A 25980-nucleotide genomic window follows, 5' to 3' on the forward strand; every position below is an offset into this window, starting at 1 on the left:
ACACACATTATCACCATAACCATCACTGTCCTGCAAACAATGGTAACATAATTACTTCTTCTTACATCAATCACCTATTTAACACTTCTGTTAGATGTGATTCAATATCAAGGACAAAACTTAAATGTTTGTCCCATTTTCCATTCATTTTTATCTCTGAAGCAGGATTTAAAGTGTGGTTTAGCTTTCATTCTGTTAATCGAAATACTAAAAAAATAATGTCTAAACAATTATTTCATTTTCCTTACATTGATTATCATGGACTCCCTTAAACTCAGCAGTTTTAAGGCTTTATTTTTAGAGGCAAGTCCCTCAAGATGGCAAGGGACTGTTATTTGGCATCGAAACAATGAACTGTGTCCCATTCTTCTTTGAAACTTTTTTTGTCAGCAAATAGCCAATTGTGAAGGATCTATTTTTCTCAGTTTTTAGTTCCAAAGTTCCATCAATCATACTGGTCCTGAGGGGAAGAAAACATCATGTGTACACAAACATTTTCAAGCCCAAAGCTGTGTTGTTGCTCACTCTAGCAGTACCATCTGCTCTGAGCCAAATTTAAAGCCAAGGGACTCCAGCAAACCCACATGTCAAAAACTTCCCACCATGCAAGGAAATCATCCTAAAGGTTCTGTGTGTAATGTGAGCCACATACTTCAAAGAGCAGACAACAGCGTTTGGACTAACACTATAGACTTCAAGCAGAGAGCCGATTACAGAGCTCGGAAAGTAGCAGCTGAACTAGGAGGTGACATCCTCTACGGAAAACTGCAAAAATTAACAGAACTGAGAGAAAGAGAAGAGAAAATCCAAATATTATCATTAAATAAATGTAAGCATTCTTTAATGACAGTAAGCAAGAAAGAACTTTTAAAATTTTTGAAAGTAGCTGAAGAAAACCTTTTCAACTCAAGTTGTTTCTTCCTTATGTCATTTACAATCATATATTAAAGTTATGTGTTGGTATGCTCACTGTTTAAAGCATTTATGAACATTTGAAATGCAATCAAATTAATTTTTAAAAAATGAATAAAACAATCAGTAGTTGAAACTAATCTTCACAAATTCCTATGTGTATGAGTATAGTACTGCATATTAAGATGTTTAAAATAATAAATATGCTATTCACTTAGATATATAAAATATTTTCATTTTACTTAAATAGAAACTGAAGTCTTTAAATTGAGGTCTATTTTCCTATAGAAACAATCAAATAATAAAAATTGATTTTAATCAGAGACTAATGTCAAAGAAACTATAAAATGCACATGCAGGTTACATGAAATTTAGTATGATGCAACAATAGGCAGATTTGTACTTTTTAATTTCCTTTTAATTATTTAACTATCTTAACCTATAGGATCTTATCTCATGGTGAAAGCCCCTGGTACACCTTGGAGAAAAAGACTGAAGGACTAAGCTATTGATAGAGGAACAAAGAATGTATAGAACTCTTCAACAGAATGACAGTATAGCAATTACAAGTTTAAACTTATTCTAAAATAGGAAAATTTGAAGGAAAAAAAATCTTCCAAAAATGAAAATTTTTGTAAAATGTGACAAGATTGACAAAGACATAGAGGCTTTTGTTTATTAATTAATTTTTCCTTCAGTGATGTGTTAAACACTGCTTCAGACACCATTTTTCTGTACAACAAACTCATAATGGTTAAGACAATATCTCTAATTACTCCTCATGGTTCTTTGTATTAATAATAAATGACCAGGGGATTTTCATTCAGAAACCTTCATGCAGATGTAGGGCAGAAGGCAGATGGTACAGCAAAGATCTGAAGATTTCAGTAAACCGGATGCAGAAAATGGAGCACTCTGAAGGCTGCCCGTGGTTGTGCTGCTGGGAGCTCCGCGGAGTACCTACACTGTTACGCCCTTTGGGCTTGCTCATCTCTACAGCAGGGCAGTCGGTCCTTACAAGTGACCTACCAGCAATTTTTCAAGAGATTCATGTGGAAAATGCTCATTTGCAAGGGTTTTTAAGGATTCAGGTGCAAACTGCTCATTTTCCTATGACAGAGTCTGACTGGTCTCAGAATATTAGTTACTTCTATCTCATTCAACTATTTAATCGAGTCTAGAGCCAGTCAAATTCAAGAGGAGGGATAAGAACACGTTTCAGGGTTAGGAAGAGCAGGATGAAAAAGACAGCTCCTCAGACACTCACCTCAAATGCAACAATGTCTTATTTATTTATTTATACCGGGGATTGAACTCAGGACCTTGTGCTTGTCAGGCAGGCTTTGTGCCACTGAGCTATATCCCCAGCCCATCATATAATTTTATAATTCATGACAGCAAATATTCTCATAGCTCTTATTTATTATACTTCAATTATTATTATTTTTTCTTTGAGATGGAGTTTCATTATTAGTGCAGATTGGCCTTGAACACCCTTCTGTAGCCCAGGCTGGTCATGAACCCATAGTGATCCTCTTGCCTCAACAGCAGTGCTGGGATTACAGGTGTGAGCCACCACGTTCAGCCATTATGGATATTTATTTTTGGTTTGTACTAAAATCTTTACCTAGTGATATAATCATTATCTAATTCTAGATTTTGTCTCAATTTTATAGTTGTTAGAAGTGAGATGCAGGAAAGTTCAGATATTTCTCTAAGTTTATAAAACTGCACATAAATTCTCACCTACAAAGCTGGAATGGTATTCTTTGTCTGCTACTGTTGCTGTATCTATAATTTTATTGGTGATTCTAACTACTACCACTATAAAGTGAGTGCTTTTCATATTTTATGGTTTATTTATTTTTACAATTTGCATTTTTTTACTTACATGACTTAACTTACCACCTCTATGACTAGACTGTCTCTGAATGACCATCAACACTTATTGAAAGCACCACATTTCCCCCCATTGAATACCCTTAATGTTATCACTCAAAACCCAGTGTTTTGAGTGCCTCCATTTCTGTATCATTATGAATGTGCTGTCTTAACATCAGCACTATCCTGTCTTGTGTCCTTTACCCAAATAGCCAAAAATTTTGATTGAACGTTTTCCTAATTCCCATAGTTTGGATGGCTATGATCCTTGAAAATTGATAACGAAGTGGTTTGGTCTCCATGGAAAATTCTCATAAATGGGATTAGTTCTTACTAAAAGGATTAAGAGAGCTATGTTGCCTTTTCTACTGTGTGAGAGGATAGAGAAAACATCCATGAACCAGAACACAGGTCCTAAACAGACACTGAATCTATCATCACTTTAATATTAAACCTTCATCACTCTCAGACCACAAGAATTCATTTCTGTTTATAAGCCACTTGCTTATTGTATTTTTATATAGAAGTCTAAAGAACTAAGACAATATTTTTTTCCTTATTTTGTTTCCAGTGAGTGTGGTGTCCAGACTGATGGCCATTTTCTTATTCTCAGTACTGTTAACTTGCATTTTCTGGTTTTTTTATTATTACTTTACTGATGAGTTTTCAAATTACTTTAACTATATTTGACATATTTGGTATAAGATCCTTTATCAATCTGGTATAATATTTATAAAGTCCACTTGTGATTTCTCCATTTATTTACTGGTTATTTAAAAATGAGTAGAGAGTTCTAATAGTTTGAGAATTGTCTTAATACATTCTTTTTACTGATTTCTAATTATTTTAATTGAAGTCAGAAAATATACATTATGTGATAGATTTGAAAAGAACCCATTGAATATATCAAGACTTATCTTATGGTCTACTATATTAACCATCTAGATGTGAAAATTGCATTTTGCAGTTGCTGAATGAAGTATTCTTTAAGTGTTGATTTGATTTGAAATATTGAAAACATTGTTCAAATATTCTTCTGGAGTGGACTGAAAAATGACCTTCCTGTTGCCATGATCTAAATCCTAAAGTCTACAGGTATTTTGATTTATATGTCAAAAAGGATTTAACACATACAATTAAATAAAAAAAACTTGAACTTATTTTGGATGACCCAGGTAGGCAAAAATATAATAACCAGGATTTATAAAAACTAAGTTAAAGACAGAGATGCTTTGATGTGATGAGAGTTGCAGTGAGAGCCCGTGGCTATCAGCCAGGAAGTGCTTACTGCCTCAGCGCCTAGCAAAGGAAGTGCATAAGTTTTGGTCTTTTGGTCACATTGTTTTTTGCCATGTAAGATTCACGTCCCACTGAATTTCAGAAAGGCAACTAATCAACAGTTCTTTTAAGCCACCAAGATTGTAGTAATTTGGTGGAGCACCAACAGTAAGCTAATGAACTTCTTTAATCATATATTTTCTTCACTTGATATTATCAATTATAGAGAGAAAACTATTAAGATCTCAAGTTCTGTTTCCAATGTTATAGTTCTCATTTACTTATGTCAATCATTGTATTATATATTTTATAAATTTGTAATTAGGTGCATACATATTTGTTGATTAACCTCTGATCATCTGAAATGACACTTCTGTGCCCTCCTGTTAGATAATCTCACTTACTTAATTGGGTATTTTCTTCATTTAATGTAATTCATTAAGGGTCAGATTTGTCTACTATCTTTTAAACTCATTTACAAATTGTAAAGTAGTGTTCCTTCTGTCTCTTCTATTGACTATTTAGCAATAACTGTTTCCTTGTTATTTTTCTTAAAGAGATAACAATGTATTTCTCAATTAAAACACATTTAAAAATATAATTTATTTGACATGCAAGAAAGAATTTATAATTATTTTATACTTTTCTGCCTTATATTAATTTGTTTAATTCAATATTTATGTTTATAGTTATTAATGGGATAAAAACTAATATTTGAGACATGCATAGATTACATAGTTTGTATTAGGTATTTATTGACTTAATCATTGGATCATTTATTTTCAGTGAAAACTTTCAAAATTCCTTTTTTATAGGTTTGAGAGTTATCTAGAGTCACCATAATATTCAAAGGTGTCTGTAACTTGTTTCTCCTATCTAATTAGATCTTAGTATGCTTTGACCAGCATAGCTCCAAAAGCCCTATTGTTCTTGGTTTCTGGTAACCACCATTGTGCTCTCAATTTCTGTGGCATTAACTTTATTAGATTTTACATATGAGTGAGAGTACATAGTACTTATGATTCTGGGTCTCTTTTTCTTTTAACGTAATGATCTCCAGTTCCACGTGTAAGAAATAACAAGATTTCACTCTTTTTTTATGAGTGAACAGTAATCCATTGTGTATATGTACCAAATTTTCTTTATATATTCATCAGTTGATGAACATTTAAATGCTGAGATTGCTTGCTATTGTAAACAGTACTGCAGCAAACATGGGAGTACATACGTATCTCTAACGTAAATAGTTTCATTTCTTTAAATATATACCCAGTAATAGAATTGATGGATCATACGTAGTTCTACTTTCAAAATTTTTGTGGAAACACTATATTGTTTTCCATGATGGCTATGCTAATATACATTACCATCAAAGTGGGCAAGAGTTCCATTTCCATTTATATATACACATATATGCCATTCATATGAGATGAAGTAATGTGTCACTGTAGTTTTGATTCACATTTCTCTGATAATTATATTGTGTATTTTTATATACATGTTAGTTATTTATGTATTATTTTGAGGAATATCTATATCTATTACTCTTTTATAATTGAACTGCTTGATTTGTTATTGAATGATTGAGTTCTTTGTTCACCTTGGGTATCAAGACCTTGTCATATGTACACAGCGCAAACTTTCTCTCCCATCTGTACGTTGCTGAGACATTACCTTACTCTGTTGAGTATTTCCTTTGCTGTGTAGAAGCTTTATGGTTTCATGTAATCCTGCTTTTATGTTTTTACTTTCATTCTTATGCTTTTGGGGATTGCTCACCATTTTAATGTCTTAAAACATTTCTCCTCTATTTTTTATAGTAAGTTCAGAATTCTGAGCCTTATATTTAACTCTTCAGTCCATTTTTTTTTTTTTTTAAACTGGCAAAACAAAGGTTCTGGTTTCTTTCTTCTGCATGTGGATATTCAATTTGCCCAACACTCTTTTATCTGTATAAGTGATCTCTTTAACAAAACGTTGAAAAGACTGTTCTTCCTTGAAATCTGTTGTGTTAACACATTTGTTGAAAATCAATTAGTTTAGCGCTGTGGGTTTACTCCTAGGAGCTATTTTGTTACAGTGTTCAGTGTCTGTTTCTCTGGCTATACTACATCTTGATCACTGCTGCCTTGTAGTATGTTTTGAACTCAGGGAGCATGCTTGCTGCTTTGTCTTGTTCAAATTTGCTTCGAAAATGTTCCTTTTGCTGTTGTTTTTCTTTCTTTTATACACTTCATGACTTTCTATAGTTCTGTGAAGATTGCAATTGTTATTTTGATAGGAATTGCACTGAGTTTGTCAATCATTTTGGGGTAGTATAGACATTTAAACACCAGATGTCTTTCTAGATTTTTGTTTCCTCTTCAATGTATATATAAAACTTTTACAAATCTTATCATAGATGTACTCATCTTTTTTGGCTGAATTTATTCATAATGTTTTATTAAGTTTTGTAGCTATTAGAAATGCAATTAATTCCTTAATTCTGTAATTCTGTGTCATGTAATATTTGTTGGTGTACAGCAACGGTATTAGTTTTGTTCACTGACTTGAATCCTATAAATTTGTTGAATTCAGTTGTTAGTTCTAATAGATTTTTTTTTTGTGGGGGGGGGCGGAATCTTTTGGGGTTTTGCATGTACTAGATAACCTCATTTGAAAATACAAATAATTTTGTTATTTTGGACTTTAAAATGAAAGTATTTTTAATCTTATCTCATTAGTATGACTAGGAATTCCAACATCACACTGAATGAAAATAAAGGAGGCATCTTTTTCTTATTCCTGCTCTCACAAGGAAATCTTTCTGATTTTCCTATTTGATAAGGTTTTAGATGCTAGCCTATGAAAAATGGAATTTACTATGTGGGGGAATACTCCTCATGCAGTACATTCTCTGCATTTTTATCATGAAGAGATATTGAAATATATCAAATGCTTTTTTATATTAATTCAGATAACCATATACATTTTGTCTTTTATTCTGTTAAAATGATGAATTTCATTTGTTGATTTTTATATATTGACAGTTAGTTGCATCCCTGGGATAAAGTCTTATTTTACTATCATAATTCTTTTACTGTATTGTTAGATTCAAATTGCTAGTATTTTGTTGAAGCTTTTGTATTTATGCTCTTCAAAGATATTGCCTGGTGTTTTCCTGTCATTGCTGTAGTACCTTTTGTTGTTTAGTGCCTCACTGTGAGGGGAACAGTGGATCAGGCAGGATATTAGGAAGAGTTTTTTCCTAATCTTTTTTTTTTAATAATTTAAGAAAAATCACAGTTACTTCTTTAAATGTCTGGTAGAATTATGAAGAGAATTCCCTCTGACCCTTAATCAGAGATTTTTATTACTGATCTAATCTCATGACTTACCGTTCTCTTCATGTTTTTATTTTTCCATGATTCAAGCTTAATGACATGTTTTCAGGAATTTTCCATTTCTTCCACATTACCAGATTCATTAGAAAAAAGTTATTCGTAATAATTTCTAAGGATTATTTGTATTTCTGTGATGTTACTTGTAATATCTCCCCTTGTCTAACTTCAAGTCTTCTTCTAGTTAATCAAGCTAAAAGTTTATCTCTCCTTTAAAATAATCAACATTCAGTGAAATTTTATATTTTTTAAAACTCCATTTAATCTAATTCTTCTCTTAATTTTATTTTTTATTCTCTTAATTTTGCGTTTAGTTTTTTTTTTTTTTTTTAGTTAGTTCTTTGAAATGCATTGATAAATTGCTTGAGAATTTTTACTTTTTAATGTAGGCATTGTTTCTATAAATCTCACTCTAAGAACTTATTTTGATGTCCTTCATAGTGTTGGGTATGCTTGAGCTCTATTTTCATTTGTTTCAAGATATTTATGAATTAAATTCTTATTTTCTTCCTTAATACATTTGTTGTTCAAATTAAATTGTTTAATTTTCATGCATTTTCCCCGTTTCCAGTTTTCTTGTTGGAAATCTCTTGTTTTGTTGCATAGTAATCAAAAAAGATACTTGATACTCTTTAAGTTTTTAAAAACACATTGATGGCCTATATGACATGTTGTGCTGAATAGTCCATGTGATAATGAGGAAAATTTCATCCAACTGTTGGATGGAATGTTTTGTAGCCATCAGTTAGGTTTATTTTATCTAATGTGCCATTTAATTGTCTCATTTGTTTCTGTCGGGTAAGAGTATTAAAGCCTCTCCCTATTGTTGTACTAGAAACATCCTTCAACATTATGTGCATATATGTTTAGAATTATTACTTCTCATTGCTGCATTAACATCTTCAGTATTATAGGACCCTTGTCTCTTTTTACAACTTTCAGTTTAAAATCTGTTTTATCTAACTTTAGAAGGGCTACTATTACTTTTTCTTGACTTCTAATTACATGGATTTCCTGTTTGTCTTAGTTAACTTTTGTCTCATTGCTAGGACAACACATTTGACACCCAAAATGAAAGAAGGGTATGTTTATTTAGCTCACAGTTTGTGAAGGTTTCAGCCCATAATCAACTGACTCCAAAGCAGAATGGCCCAGAGCAGAGGACGACAGTTCCTGGTGGTGGAAAGCAGCATAAGCAACAAGAGTAAAAGGGAGGTGCCTGTAATGAAGACTCTTTCTGTTCCTTACTTTGTATGTAGGTCACATCTGCTTGGGTGTGGCACTCACACCCATCATCCCCAGCACTGGATGATGAGTCATTCACAAGCTCTAGAAGCCCACCTCCGTGCCTGCATTAGGCTTTGTGGGACATCCAGGCCCAAACCATAACAGGATTCTGTCCTTTGATTCTCATTCTATATGACTCCTTAGTGGTAAGCTTTTCTATAAGCAATGTATTGTTTGGTCTTATTTTTTAAAACCATTTACTTTATGTCTTTTTATTAGAAAAATTAATCCATTAACTAAAAGTAATTATTGATAGGTAAGATTTTACTATAGCCATGATGCAACTTGCTATCTAGTTTGATTACATTTCTTTTCTCTTTCTGTGTATTTTATAGTCTTACTTGGTGGCTAAGTGAATACTGTGCTTTGATTCCTTATTATTTTTCATTTTCCTAGTATATATTTTTGCATTGGGGTTACCGTGGCTTACAAAAATATTTTTTGAAAGTGTAAGCTGTTTTGAAATGATGGTAACAATATTATTTTAAGGGTAAGAACAGAAACAAGGAATAAAAGAAAATATACTCAGAGGAAATGTCTCCAGATGCTTTCCTGTCTTCTCTACCTTTGAATTTTTGATATCTAATTTTACATCTTTTTCTGCATTCTCTATCATTTAACACATTAATACAGTTATTTACATTGATTATTTTAATTTTCTTGCTAAAATGATTTATGAACCATGCATACAATACTATTCTGTTTTTGTTTGTATAATTGCTATTATTAATAAGTTTTTATTTTTTGGCATGTGGATGTCTGCTTTTACTTTTCTTGGCTACATATCTTACACTGAAATTGCTAAGTTATGTATGTGGTTTAACCTTTTGAGCCCTTAACACATTGTCATTAAATTCTCAGTAGCACAGATACATAGTACTTGGGTCCACATTTTCTGGGAATCTGCTCTTAGTTTGTTGTCTAGGAACCCAAGCTTAGGATTGTCCTTCATACACTGATGATTTATTACTTAGAAAGAAAGTAAGAATATCTAGGGACAGTATTTTATGTCTACATTTGTCTTCTTCAGTCCATGTTAGGCCCCAGATATCTTAACTACAAGTGACGACCTGCAGTCAGACACTGCAGAAATGTATTTGGTTCTGTATAGTCATCATAGATAGCGAAGGCTCAGAACTTTATGTTACACTTATGTCCACAGTAGCCATCAAGCTTTTGTTATATCATTAGCTTACACTCCAAAAAGTACAGCATAATAATATACCCATATTTCTATGGGCGTTCTATGACCAAGGTGGACATAAGGTTCATTATTGTTGAATCTAGACAACAGTGGCTAGTATAATGTCTGAGAGACTGGGAGCACGTGTGCTCCTCTGGTATTGGAGCTATTTCAGATTCTGTCCACAGGCAGACCTTGAGATGGAGGCTCACATCTTCCACATGTTAGGTTTCACCAGCACTGTATTATGTTCCAAGTCAATGTCTGGTGTTACTAAACCTTCTTGTCTGCAGTGAATGTGATCCATTGTCATGCTCTGATGCTAAATGTTACACTAGTAGTGATAAAGACAGATCCCTGATCAGTTAGGCTGATGCTCAACGTGGTCTTGACTCACTCAGTCAAATAGCCACAAGGATGTACACAATTTTAGAGGTACACCAAGGTCATCACCACAGCTGGAAGTGATGCAGATTGAGACAAGAACCTGTCCCACTGTGGCACAGGTCTTTGCCTGGTGCTAGAGAAAAATCCGTTTCCATCTGTGGCTCTCAACCTGATGATAATTATTCTGCCTGTGGTTCAGGGAGCTGGTGATGGTGGCAGTACTTTGGCTACCGAGACCAATGCTATTATGGGTTAATATGAGTCACACATCCACAGAAGTTTGCACATCTGGACACAGGCAACCTCAGGCCTGTCCAACAGGAAAACAGTTCTCTTATTGATGCTGGATCAGGTCTAGAAGTTTTGTCCAAGACCTCCTGTATAAGGGTCTCCAGTTTCTTTGTCCCATTGTCGTGCATGTGGCAATTACTTGGGATAGATTTCATGCCTTGATCCATATCACAGAGGAAAGAGTCCTGCTCTCCTCTTTTCCTTCAGAATTGGAGAAACTATAACAGAAGCATAATGAGGGCAGGGCTAAAACAGTTTCAAGTGCTCAGTTCATAACTATTGGCCAGGTGTAGGGATTGCTGGGCTTTGCCTAGAGCTGTATTTTACTGACTGTAGCCAGCCTAGAACTTGGTTTCTGGACCAGGACCTGCACTTCATTCTCTCTCTCTATTCAAAAATATCCATACTGCCCTGAGCTGAATTGAGGGAGAAGGGTGATGTGTATGACTCTTTCTTTCTTGTCTTCTTCAATGTTGCCTCTCTGTCTCCACCTCTTCCTCTCTCTCCATGTCTGCCCTGGGACCCAGTGTGTCTCTGTCTCTGTCTCTGTCTCTGTCTCTGTCTCTGTCTCTTTCTAGGAGGTAGTAATTGTCATTCACCAGGCCCCTCTCCCATGGCATTTCCGCCTTGAAGACAGCCACACTTGTACTGAATTTCCTGAAACTTTGAGCCAAATTAAAACTCTTCTTTATGTTACAAGTGTCTTAGGATTTTGTCCTAGCAACAATTGTTGAGAAATCTTTCTGTCAATTATTATCAGAAATTGTGAAATTTCACTTAACACAAAAGACTTTTTCAAATACTACTCTAAGAGACTTGACCTAACTAACATTAACTTGGTTTCTACTTTTACTAAGTAATCCATGCTCCTAAATCTAGCTTGGTGCATGGATTGAGATTTTATTCAAGGAAGCCTAATGTTGCCAGGCTGCCAAAATTTGTGAGCCTACCCAATTTTGTCAATTATTTTCTGCTCAAATTTTAATTTAACTTTTCATGTGTCCATTTCCTCCCTGTATCTCTCTGTTCCTTCTTGTTCAGTTACCCATTATTTCCTCCTATTATCTCTGTTTTCTCTTTAAAGCTTCATCCTTTTTCATCTTGAGTTGAGCTCAGTTTACAGTGCAACCTCTTTCCCCAACTTCATTATTACAAATGAAATCCATCTTACTGCTTTCAACAATGTTTTGGCCTGCCTTTTATTTTTGATATATTTTCTTTAATAGAAAGAGGAGCTATAAGACAGAGATTACATTTTTTTCCATAAACAGCAATTTAACCAAGACAAGTTGTCAGTAAATCATTTCTAAGTAGTTCTATCATTACTTTATATAACCATTTTTTCTGCTTCTTTTCTCAAACGTGCTTCACATTTGTAAGCTCCATTTAAAGCATCAAAAATTAAATGAGATTTAAAACTTCAGTTAACATTGAATAGCTGCAATGAATCTCAGAAGCTTCATTTTGGGTTTTGCTTTTTAATATACTATGTATCATGATCTTGAAAGACTGGCCAAAACATTTATTAGAATAAAAGTTATAAAAAATTAAAATACTTTCCTTACAAAGAAGAAACAAATGAAAGACCAAAACTTTCTTTCCATGTACACAAACTAACTAGTGGTACGAATTAAACAAATTAGCACATATCTTCAAGTATTTTTGGCATGATGGAGTAGACTATTTAAGGAACTATTTGAAAGACTATCCAGTTTGTATTTATCTTTCTTCCATTTTGCTCTCTCTCCATCTCTCTCTCTCTCTCTCTCACTCTCTTTCTCTCTTGTAGACACTGTATTGAGCACGATATATAGCAGTTAACATTGTGTCTCAAGGTGGATACATTTGTCTATGAATGACTCAAATTTATTTCTTTTATGGCAGAGTAGAACTTGAGTGTGTGTAAATGCCACATTTTCTTTATCTGCATCTGCTTATTGATATAAGATGGTTTAGTTACTGAGACTTAGGTACTATAAATTGTGCTACTGTAAACATGGATATATGCAGACTTCAGTATTTTTAAGGGGAGTCGCTTATATTGGGAGTTCCAAATTATTCTGAGATTTTTTATTTTCTAGATGGTAGTTCTTTGCTTGAAGAGTAACTTACAAAGGTTGTCTCTTTCTGCATACAGAAAGTCCTTGCCTATGCCTGTATCTTTGAGAGTTTTATGTGTTGTGCCTTCAGCAGATAGTTTTTGTTCTAAGATTCCATTTTTATTTTACTTACGTATTTTTTTATTTTTTGGTATCTGAAACTAAACTCAGGGCCTGATACTTGCCAGGCAGGCACTGTGCCTCTGAGCTAAATCTCTGGCCCTTCATTTTTAGTTTAGTACATGAAATATATGGCTCTTGATTCAACCTTCTGCATATAGATACACACTGTTTTCTAGCATCATTTAGTAAAGAGACTGCCTTTTCTTCTTAATGTGATGTCAGCAGGAAGTTGGTTATGAATGTCACTTATGGTATTGAAATAAACTTTTTCTATTCATTTTATCTTCCAGGTTTTTAATCCGAATGAATGACAGACTTTCTCAAAGGCTTTTTCTGTGTCTGTTGAGATGATTATGTGATTTTTGTTCTTGTGCCTGTTGATGTGATGAATTAAATTTATTGATTTGAATCTACTGAGGCATCCTTGCGTCCCTGGGATGAAGCCAACTTAGACATGGTATATGATCCTTCTAATAATTTGTTGCTTTATATTTACCAGTATCTTTCCAGAATTTCTGCAGCCACATTCTTTAGTGAGAGTTCCTGTGATTGTGCTTTTTGATTGGATTCTTGTCCTATTTTGGGGTCATAGCAGGGCTAGATTGAATATTTTGAGAATACTCCATCTCTCTCAATTTCATTAAAGAGTTTGAAGGTTGGTGTTACCTTTTTCCTGAAATTCTTGTAGAATTTGACAGACAGCTCATCAGGTCCTGGGCCTTTATTAGTTGTAAGGTGTTTTGTATTATTATTGGTTCAATTTTATTGCCTCTTGTTGGATTATTCAAGATTTTTTATATCTTCTTGGTTCTATTTTGTTAACTCGTATCTATCTAGGAATTTATCCATGTCTGTGAGTTTCTTAGGTTTTTGAAATATAAATTCACCAGCAGTTTCTAATAATTTTCTGGATTTTGGTAGTGTACATTGTGATTTCACATTTTGTATTTTTACCTGTATTAATGTCCCCTTTTGATAAAACTGTGCTAAGAGTTTTGTCTATTTTGTTTATTATTTCAGAAAAACATATTGGTTTTTAGTCTCTGTTTAACTGATTTCTGCTCAGCTCTGCATCACTTGTGCATCATTAGGCTGTTCTAATATGGACATTTACAGGTATAGACTTTACTCTTAAGGTTGCTTTCACTGCATCTCAAGAATTCCAGACGCATCTATACAACAAACTTTTTAAAAAGAAATTTGTGCTCCCAGCATTTCTTCATGGGTTAATTGTTTTTTCAATCATTAGTTCTCCAGATGTTAACAGGAACATCTTGTGAGAACCCCATTCTTAATGTATGTGATATACATTTACAAACAAGGTACCATGAATTCCTATACTGAAATTTTTGTGTCATCTTAATGTTTTCATGGCACCTAACACTATAATATTATGATCTTTCATCAGGAAAATCAATATCTTTATTTAAATTATTTAATCAAAATCAAGATCAGGTTTTATTTTGCAGGTTATTACTTTGATCAATGTATATATATGTGATATTTGTAAGTCAGTAACATAAATGGTTCTTTAATCAGTCCATTTAACAAATTTTGCAGTAGGATGATTTTCAAAGTTCATAATTTCACTTTTTTTTTTTTTTGCTTTGTTTTTGCTTATATTAGTAAACTTTTGACTTGTATGTACTGGGCTGCAAAAATTCATTTCCATGTTTGTGTATACTCTAATAAATACTATCTATATAATGCAAAGTGTTCAAATAATGAGCCATTCATGAATTTTAAAACAACATTATAATAATGTTAGTGTATTGAAGGGCTTGCACTTTTTCTAGAATAGACATGTGAACTACAGGTGTAACCTTTAGGAGAATATAATTTGATGTCATATGTGTGCCAATCTCTTTTGATGTATTGGAAAAATGCAGAAGTCCTGAAAATAAAAGTTACCTCTGTCTGTAACTACACACTTTCCAGCTTTTACGGCATTCTTTATTATACTAATATTTTCTTCTGTGAATTTTTCTATAGTCATAGAGGGCTACTTTTTCTGCATGTGATGTTGTCAGACAAATGGAAGCAGTTTGAAATGTCCAAAAAAACAAATGTGTTGCATTGGCTTCTTTATATTTCCATCATGATAAATATTAGTTTTAGAAAACTACAATCTAATAATTAGTAAAAGCAGTGGCCTCATAATTAATAATATAAGTATAAAAGTATTCATCTCACTAATTGTAGAAGATTCTCGGGATCATTGCTTATACTTTTCTCTTTTTTGTACTAAGCCACATTACATGGAATATCTATTTGTGTCTTTAACTATAATTTCAAGTATATTATCAGTGTGTTTTGCAAAGCAAAAACATCACAGTAATTAATGTTTCTTAATAGAACTTGCATGTTTCAAAGATACATGTACTACCATTCTAACATGCTTCTTTCTATTTCTGGCTGCCACTGCTTCTCTTGATCGACCATGATATCCAAATCCACACTGTGTTCACTGAGCATATTGGTCATCATATTACATTCTTCTAACTCCAATGCATCTTCATCTAGAGAGTAACAGATAGATCATAACATTTTCTTCTAATGAGATATTAAAACATATTCATTTGATGAATAATTCATTTTCTGTTTGACATTCCAAGAGAAAAAAATCTACAAAATTAAAATTCCCTTAAAATTAATAGATTATGATATACCTCTATGTCTCTAAAATTATTTCTTACTTACAAACAAAAATTCCAAATAAAAATGAGAAACACCAAAGAAGAATGAAAGAATCATGAAACAGAAATTAATCACTGAGCTTAATAATGATCTAGCCATGAGTGTCTGCTTTTGCTGTACTCCTTATACTAACAAAGGAGTATACACAGTTTAGTTACAAAGCATTAGATTTTCTCATTCAAATCGTAATTACCTGGCAGTGAGGGATATAATGACAGCCATCTCATGAAGATGTTAAAATCCAGTTTGAGAACAGAATCGCTACTCCAGCTTGTTTTTTTGTTTTACTGCATATAATGTTATTTTTCATCCTTTAATTTTAGTTTATTACTTTCTTTTAGTGTTAGGTGTGTTTCTTTTATACAACATTGGTGTGTGTGTGTGTGTGTGTGTGGCAAAGAGGATTGGGTGCATGACCTTGCACTTGCTGGGCAGGTTCTTGTGCTGCTGAGAATCCCTGGTCCCGTGCAGTTAGATTTTGTTTCATGATTCATTCTGCTAATCAGTGTGTTTTAACTGATGAATCAAGTCCATTCACATTGATAGTTATAACTGATATGTATTGACAGCTCATGTCATTGCATTATTTACTTCTTATGGTCTTTCCTTTCTATTGGACCATTTGGCATCGTTAACTTCATAGTTTCTTTCTATTATTTCCTGGAGATTGTTTTAGAGTGCTGTTTAGATGGTTGTGAATTCCTTTAGCTGCTTTTTTAAATGAGAGTTTCTATTTCTTCATCAATTTTGAAAGAATTTTGCAGGATATATCAGTATACAGCGAAAGTTATTTTCTTTTTTATTTTAAAGAAGGTAAACAAACATAACAAAGCATATCAGAAGAAAACAATGTAAGTGACACAGAATTTTAAATCAAGACAACAGGAGATCAACAGTGGCTACAATAATGTCTCTTGTTTTCCTCTAAATAGTTGTCTATATCTTCACACACAACGAATTCATACAAAACACAATAGCATAAAACTGATCAAAACAGAATAGTGAAAGAACTACAGGTCTTCAAAACCAGACAATAAGAAAATCAACCATGGCTACTGTAAGGTCTCTTACTTGAAAGTTATTTTCTTCTGGGGCTTGAAACATTTTATTCCAATATCTTCTTGCCTTTCAGATTTCTGTTCTACTTCTGATGAGTTTTTCTTTAGAGGTGATTCATTGCTTTTTTTCCGGCAGCTGTCAAAGTTCCATTCATACATGACCATGGTGTCATATCCCTGTAATCTCAGCACTTGGGAGGCTGAGACAGGAAGATTGCTGTGAGTTCCAGGTCAGCCAAAAAGTGAGAACCTGTCTCCAAAGAAAATCTGTTCTTATGTTGGATTTCTGGTATTTTAAATATTACATGACAGGGAGTGTGGTTTTTCCCCAATTGTAACTATTAGGTTTCTGTATGCCTCACTTATCTGCATGCTAATTCTTCTGTGTCTGGAAACTTTCTGCTATTACTTCTGTAAGTAGGTTTATTTAGCCCATCATTTAGTCTGATTTTTTGTTAATTCCAATTACACTGTACTGGTCTTATGTAAATCATCTAGCAGATGTTCTCCTTCTGATTTTAAGGTATCTTCTATTAATTGATCAAAAACTATAATCCTGTCTTCTAGATATGACATTCTGTCCTCACACTGGTTGCTTCTGATGCTGATACTGTCAGTCATATTTTTAATCTCCTGGATTTGAGTTTGGGAACTTTTGTATAGATACTCATTCTTTCCTGTGCTGGATGTTTATGTTTTGCATCTATTTCTTTGGCTTCACTAGTTTTTACTGGTGTCTTCTCTAGCTTGCTTATGATTTGTTTTTTCTGTGTTAGGATTTGCAGCTTCTGCATACCACTGCCCTGATATTCAGGAAAAGTCAAAGCATTGTTTCTGAGCCCTAGATTATCCAGATGTTGGTGTGCAGAGAAAACAAAACAACTACAACTATGCCACCTTGGCTATGGTAGTAAAGTCAGTGACAATAATAGCATCAGATATAAGTTGGATACTAACAAACCCAAAGAAACAGTCATGAATGAGGATAAAGAAATCTCTGATTGTAGTGTAGACACTAAGGCAACTCAGATAGTGACTTATAGTAAATCGGACCTCCTGCTAGCTATAAGCAAGAAGAAAAAGCTCAAGCACACCTCTGGACTAACTTCCATCTCTTCTGAATTTGCCCCCTGTAAAGGATGCAACCTGACTTCCCACCATGGAATGCAATGGTAATTGGTCTGAGTTCAACGATCTCAGGAAACCATTGTCTAGCTGTAAATTTGTCCGAGTCTGTCTTGTAAGGTGGCCTCTCATTCAGTTCTGCACTAGGGTGACAATTCATCTCCAGAGTGAAGCTCTCCTGCTTATGTTGATCCCATCCTCAATCAGTTTAGTCTTTTGGATCTCTCCTTTGCTGCCCTGTCCCACAGAATGCATCAGGCACAATGTCCATGAGGTGAGGAGAAGGCAGAACCTGTCTTCTCAGTCAGAAGACACAGGAGCATCTGATGTCCGCAGCGAGGAGAGGACAGGGCATGCCACCTCACCTATGGGACACTGTGGCTCCAATCTCATCCTGGGGTACTGGGTGGGGCCTCAGTGGTTTTATTTTCATGATACCCATATATCAACAATATATTTATTTCCTTTAGGAGCTCTGAAAATTATTTATCATTGCTCTTCTGTAAGTTATTATGTTACTATGTGCATAATTTAAAAATAGTTTTCTTCTTTTATAACTCAGAGGGTGGTTTTGATACTCCCTATAAGATTTAGAAATCCATGATATCAGTTAAATTGTTAGGAATTAGTGTTTTTTAAATTGCCAAGTAATCTGCCTTAGAAGTAAATAAATTATTTCCCCATAGGTACTTGCTTGGAGGACATACAGGTCTTCGCCTACTCTGAGGCGATATATTTTAAACTCGGAACTTCAGAACTCTTGAGTTACTTGGAGTGGACCAGGGTTGAAAGCAAGAAAACTCCCTGAAGCAACTGTAGACTTCATTAAAAGGGACCCTGAATCTCCTGAAAAAACAACAAAAACAAGCAAACAAACTAAACCACCTGAGCAATCTTATGCTATCAGAGAAATCATTATGGAAAAAGAATCCATGTAGAATTAATGCAAATTTGTCATCTGAAGTTTAGTTTACCATGAGCAATTTATTCATCTAATGGTAAAATCACTATGTAGGCTGCTAGGTTTCTGGATCAAAAGAAAGATCCTAAAGCACAAAACCATAGATTAGGGCAGGGGATTTAGGTCAGTGGCATAAGCAACTGCCTGGCAAGTACGAGATTGTGAGTTCAATCTATGGTATCAGCAAAACAAAACAAACTCCCAAAGTAACAAACAAACAATAGACAAAAAAATCCCATAGATCACTCAAGGAATTAATCAATGCTTATACAGACTGAGCTTTGACCATGGAGCATTAGTAAGTATATCTTGATCTCAAAAAGTCACAAATTTGGACTGACCAAAAAACACTTTATCAGGTGATATAAATAAGAGAAGTAATTATACTTTAAGCAAATTCTACAGTACAAGTGTTGGTGTATTCATGCCAAAACACCAAGAGGAATTAGGAACTCACAACTCTTACAGATAATTGATTAGATCCTCTACAGGGAATAGAGTTGTACCCCATAATGGACTGAGGGAAGAGTTCCTACACACACAACATGTGTGTGACCCACACTGGTGTCTCTCAGTATTCCTTGATAGTAGTAGTAAGTGGACAAGTGGTAGTAAATGGACAAGTGTAAAAAGGAGTAGCATACACAGGGCAGGAGGCTGGTGCTCAGAACCTCGGAGTCTTGCTCTGAATATGACCCCATGTAAGCTGCGTAGATCAGCAGAATGTAGCCGAAGGTGAAGATCTGTGAGGAGCCGCAGAGAGAGAGAAATGACACAAGGAGTTGATGTAGTTCTGAGATTAGTGTTGGCAGAAAGGGCTACAGATCACCTTTTAACCTTCTTAATTTTCCCAGTAAATAAGAGAAACTGTGCTTTTCACAGCATTTTCCCAGTAAAGGTGGATTCCCTCTACTGTACACGGATCTCCCTTCCAGGTCTGAGAAATTCATTATTCCTACTCTTGTACATGCTGACTGCTGACCTCTCATGGTCAGAATGTGCTCCCAAATTTCCCTTAACCAAACAGACTTAAAGATATGATCATGTGCTAAGGGCATTCTGGTTTTAGTTGTGGTTTAACAAGGAGCTAAACTATTCGTCCACCTTACCTTTATTTAGAACAACTGTCATATGTTAGCTCCAAAAGAACACTAAGTTCTTTTGTGTGACTTGATCACATTTCACCTTGTGTCTCTACTCAATCCTTTTTTAACTCTGTTTCTCCTCAGTGTATCCTTAGCAAAATGCCTTCATACATATCATTTTCTAGCCTGATTTTGGAATACATAACCCAAAATACTACTTTCAATTGAATATGCCTTCATCAGAATAACCTACAAATTTTTATGTAATAAAATTGGGTCTTAATGGTCAATGTCCTGCCCTTTTAACACTGTATGTGCTTCGGATTGTTGATTTGGAGTCTATTTTGAAGTGGGATTCTTTTATTCTTCCCTCCATGATCATCTCTTTTTGATTAGCAGTAGCCTCCATTACAGTTAACCTCCTTTCTGCTTTCCTTTCGCTGTCTTAAAACTGTCTGTGGTTTACTCTCTGTAGTGATATCAGATGCTGCACGTCTAGCTTTCTGATCCCAATCGTACCTGTGTCTTTCTGACTAGGGTGGTCAGGCGGCTGTAGCATTAGCAACACGACTGATAGCATTTCTTCTTTCCTTCCCTGTTCTTTTGTTTTTCTTTCTCTTTTGCTTTTCTTTCCCTTTCCCTCCCCCTCCCTCCCCTCTTCCTTTCCCTACTTCTCCTCCCCTCTCCTCTCCTCTCTTCTCCTCTCCTCTCCTCCCCTCCCCTTCCCTCCCCTCTCCTCTCCACCCCTTTCCTCTCCTCTCCTCTCCTCCTCCCTCCTCTCCTTTCCTCTCCTCTCCTCCCCTCCCCTCCCCTCTCCTTTCATCTTCTGACTCTCTCTCCTTCTCTCTCTCCTTGTTTCATTCTTTCACAATATTCTACTAAAACACCGAAACAACATTTCTAATACCCAGCTGCAGGAGGAAGCCTGGTATGCACCTTTTGTATTGCCTTAACCACATGTATTTCCTTTCCCCACAGGAGTCAAACGTGAGATTACCTAAAGCAAGAATTCTTCAGCACAGTAGCTTCAGTTTCATTCTCTGCTTTTCATTTGTGTTCTTCTTGGAAAGACAGTTTTTGATCCAGTTTCTGTTTTTATTTTGTTTATTGAGTCACCATTTTGAGAATGGTGAAAAATCAATATAAACATTTTGAATAAAAATCACAATTATTTGACACTTTTGGTGCTAGGATCAGTCTCTTTCTATTTTATTATGAAAGATATTCTTTCAACTTTACATCAGATATTTCTCTATTTTGAACTTTATGGTCAGCATTTTGCCTCTATCACAATTTTTAGCATAATGATTTCCATAAAGTAGACTCATTTAATGACATTTCTTTATGGATAAAAAATATAGTTGTATAATGTTCCTAGAATTATTCCCTCAGATTTTTGATCAGTTATAAAATCTACTCTTTCATAAATATTTTATATCATAAAATTTTTATTTAATTTCCGTATTACATTTGAGATTAGCACCAAAATATAGCATCAGTAGTATAGAATAGGGATACTATTTCCTAAATAGTCCTTAAAAAAGACTAACAAGAAACAAATAACTATGGGGTTTAGAAGTGCTAGTGTCAACAAACACTGACATATAGTACGCTGAGGGCGTTTGTTTTACTGGTTGTCTTTCACGCACGTGTGCACGACTAGAGGCCCCTGTGGACAGGAGAAGCCAGTGTACAAATGCTGGAGCCAAGAGAAGGTGGAGCAAAATGAAAATTGCTACTAGCAATGCTGCTTATTTCTCAATTTTGCTGAGTTCTCCTGAGTTGACTGTAACTTTTACTTATTCTTTTATTAAGCCCTATATCATAAGTAATACTTTTTCTTTAAGAAAGTACATATATTTTTAGGTCTTTTAGTGATTAAATGGGAGATTTAGGATACAGTGATGGGAGGAAAAACGTAATAGAAAAACTGGAGAAAAATGAGACTATTATCAAAATATTACTTCTAATTTTGACCAGAAATCTTAGAAAATGCATTATTACTTTAATTTTGCCTACATTGCCTAATGTCTTATGTAATAGCATTAGATTGTAAGCTGACCCAAACCACGGTTTCCAGGAGACAAAGGGCTCCTCCAGCTCCTCTTTGTCTTCGGTTGAGTTTTGTTGTTATGTATGACTGACCTAAAATTATTCATTTATATATTATTGCATATCGACAATGAAGGTTTTATTTTTACTGCAACTCTATTTTCATGCTTAATGTTTTTATGGCCACCAATTTTCAAGTGCTCAATAACCCCTCTGTGGTTTTTATATTGTGATAAAATTTCAAAAAAATAAGTTTCATAATCCATGGCAAGTAGAGCAGTTTCTATCCAGCTTCAAGCTCAGATCCTTACATTCGTAAGTTCTAAAAATTATTTTGGGCTTTAAAAATATCATGACACTCAGTTGTAAAGAGAATCAATATAGAATAGCATGTGAGAAATACAATACTGGATTTAAGTGTAGGATATTTCTCTAAGGTACCAAATCAGTTATACTCATTTTTATGAACCAAATTCAGTTTATTAAAAGTTAAATTCTAAAGACTTAAAACTTTTATATCGGCCACCTGTGTAAACTGATACCACTGCAAAAGTCTTGTTTTATAGTGCTTTCTCAAGAAAGAAAATTAAAGAAAACATTGAAAATGTTGTTAACCACCAGTGTTTGCTAGTATGAACTTAAAGATACAGTTGTGAAAGCACATTTTGAGAAAAATTACATCATCTTATATGTGTTATGTGTCAATTTGGATTACGTGGGACTGGAAAAAATGCCTTTTGATAGTGTTCTTCAGAAAAAATACGGTACCAGTATGATTAGCCCCAGTGGAGAATTCATCAAAAGAGGTGACAAAAGCTCATTAGAGTATGACTAGGTTGCTCCTGTTTGAGTCCTGGCTCTGCTATGAATTGTCTGTGGGAATTCTGGTTAAGTTATTGAATCCTCTATGTCTCAAGTGCTACATCTATAAAATTAAGATAATGAGAACACTACTCAAAGTATCTGGGCTTATCATCTCTCAAGTTAACATATTTATAGTAGTGCCTGAAATATTGTGTGCTCTCAACTAAATGTTACCTTTTATACTTGTCCTTATGTTATATTTTAAATCTGAAATGTTTCCCAAAAACTCTTATGTTGAAAGACTTGTCCCTAGTGGAGCGGGATTCAAACATGAAGCCCTGGGAAAGGGACTGGACCACCAAGTGTCTGAGATTATCAATGGATTAACTCACTAATGGATCCGTAGCCTGCTAGGCTATCGGGAAGTGGCGGGAATTCTGAATGGTGGAAGGTACTGACAAGGTAGGTCAGGGGCTGTCATGGTAAGTTGTGCTGTGCTTCAGGCTGCCTGCCCCTTCTGCTCCTTACTTCTTAGTCCCCATGAAGTGAGCAGGTGTTCTTTACCACCTTCCTGCTTTGCTAGAGACAGAAACAACAATGACCAGGGGCTTCTAATACACTGAACCAAAATAATTTTTCCTCCTTCAAGTTGATATCTCTCCGGAATTCTGTCACAGCAATGGAAACTAATTTGAAACTATTGAAACTTATATATTCATTTAAATATTTGTAAGGATTTGGAACTAGTTACACTAGTTCTACTGATGTTAATGTTATCTTTGTTGAAAGTGTATTTTCAGGCTGGCTGTCAAGACTTACAGAAAAAATATCTTGACTCACATTGAATATTAGAAATATACTACTGCTATATGCAAGATATTATTCTTGCATGAGGAATGAGTAAGATACAATTCCTAACTTCCAAAAGTTTCTAGTGCAGAAGAGACATGATTCACAAGTAAATATCAAACTCTGGCCTTGAGTTTTTGTTATATGTTTGTACCTTTCAAGCATGTTATCTTTAGAATTCCACTTCTCTAGACCACTCCTAGTACCAAAGTCTGTCTCAGTTGCTGATTGGCTGATGCAGAACAGCCAATGTTCACAGTTTAAACAGGGAGCAGTTTATTTAGGCTACAATATGTAGAAGCTGGCTCCAAGGCAGAGGGTAAGAGTAGAGGAGAAGTGCTGGTTTCAAAGAGGACAGCGGCGACAAGGACCTGGGAGGAGGAGATGCACCGTTACAGACCCCGTCCCCAGCAGCCCACCTAGCTCTCTCGCCGCCTTTCTCAGTTACACTTTAATTGTAAATTCAACAGAAAACCAAGTCACTGATGAGTAAAAGCCCCAAGAGGCTCTGAGGGGACAGTTAGCAATAAATCCTCACAGTAAGCTTTTTGGATTATCATGGCACTGGAATTCATATAGAGCGAGAATGACCAAAAGAAATAAAAAGTCTGGAAAAGAACCCAAGTAAATATTCAATGAATGGTTCCTGGAAGGATGTAAAACATAATAAATGTTGTAGTGATTGTAGGAACTGTTAAAATATTGTATAAATAATAAAAGTTCATGTAATAAAGAAATGTGAAATGATGTTATGTGTACATAGAATATTGAAGTGTTTTGTATTGGGGTAGTGAAAAATATTTCATTTTTTCCCCTAAAGTATCCCAAGTGAATTACTTTCTGAAGAAGGGTAAGATTGATAGAAAACTGCAGCAATCATTCAAAGAAATAAAAAGCCAATCCTGTATGAACGATGAAAAAATTGAGACAGATTCTAAACAATATTTTGGAGATGCGAATTTTGGAGATGATTTGAGTAAGTGGTGGAGCTGCAGAGAGAGGACCTACTACACTATTACGTTTCAGTCTAAAGTGGATCTCTGAGAGACTGAGATGAAACCAATTATTTTGTATTTTAAAGGGAGATTGATTTTTGGAAACTCCAATATTAATTCTACAAGCCATTATTGTGTGAATAAAATGAATCATCAAATTCCATGATAAATTTTACTGCAGTTTTGCCAGGAAACTGATTTTATTCTCTGCTGTATCCAGGGGATTCTATAGACATGTTCATAAGAAGTTTCAAATATTTTAACTGAGAGAACCAGAGGAAACTTTGTATAAAACCTACATGAATTGATTTCTAAATTTGGTGAATACATATATTATTAATTAGGCTTGCATTTCCTTACAGTTACATTATCATATATTTATTAACCCTGTAGGGTGTTACAAGCAAAGGGATGGAGGTGGAATCTCTCACTGACAAGAACTCACTGCTCTGCATAATGCACAGATGCCACATTCTGGTAACAAAGGGGCAGAGTTTGCAACTTGTGTTGGGAAATCTTCTGGGCTTTTGGCCATTTTTGTCCAAGGCATGTAAGAGCAGAAGGTAAAGTATTTCTCTCTAATACTTATATTGTAGGAAATTATATTTCTGAGGCATTTATTTTTCTATTATCATTGACATAATCATCTTAAGAAGACAAATTCCCCTTTACTTTATTAATTTCTTTTGAACTTTAACCTAACAAAAATAAAGTTCAGAGTAGTTTGTCGGTAGTATTACAAAAGTTTGAGCAAGGGCAATATTTTACATTTAATATTGTAAAAGTCTTTGTGGAAGGTGATCAAAATGTTTCTAAACTTTAAGATGATAACAAGACTAACATTTTTAATATTTTGAACTAATTACATGTGTACTGTGCATAAAAAAGACATACTAATTAGAAATATGCATTAAAGTTTTAGATTACTGAAATTTTATTCTATGTACAATAACTTTCATTTATTCCTCATTTATAAAGTATCATCTTAAGAAAATAAATGCTCTGCAGACAGAGTTACCATGGATATTTTATAAACCTCTTATGTATTCTAAGAGTTTACATGTAACCTTAGCAAAGTATATGATCAGCTCTGCTATGGCATGATTACATGCAATTGAGTTATTATAAACACAGGTACACTTAGTATGAGCAAATCTGTTGATACGCTTTTCACTAAAAATACTATTTCTGACCATCCAAGGGAATAGATGAATTATTCTCAGTCAGTGCTAACATAATCCACACAGCGCATTCCAAAATGGGACTCTGAATGAATCAGTCTGTTCCATATCCTTTTTATTCAAATTGTGGTGATTTTTTCTTAGTATATTTTATGGAGCAGCTGCAGGGCCTGAGCTTCTTTTTGTCTTAAAAAAATAAAGGCCTCATTTAGCTCTTAGTGGAGTTATGAGCTGCAATTCGTTTGTTAGTCTAATGCATCCATTCTTTGTGTCCTTACGGGCTCCAGACACATAGCAGCTCCCTTCCCTGCTACGCTATGTGAGGAGACGGCAGGCCACTGCTCCAGTCTGC

This window comes from Cavia porcellus, unplaced genomic scaffold, assembly GCF_034190915.1.
Source record: "Cavia porcellus strain 051 isolate PalLab524CR breed Dunkin Hartley unplaced genomic scaffold, mCavPor4.1 scaffold_22, whole genome shotgun sequence".
Classification (NCBI taxonomy): domain Eukaryota; kingdom Metazoa; phylum Chordata; class Mammalia; order Rodentia; family Caviidae; genus Cavia; species Cavia porcellus.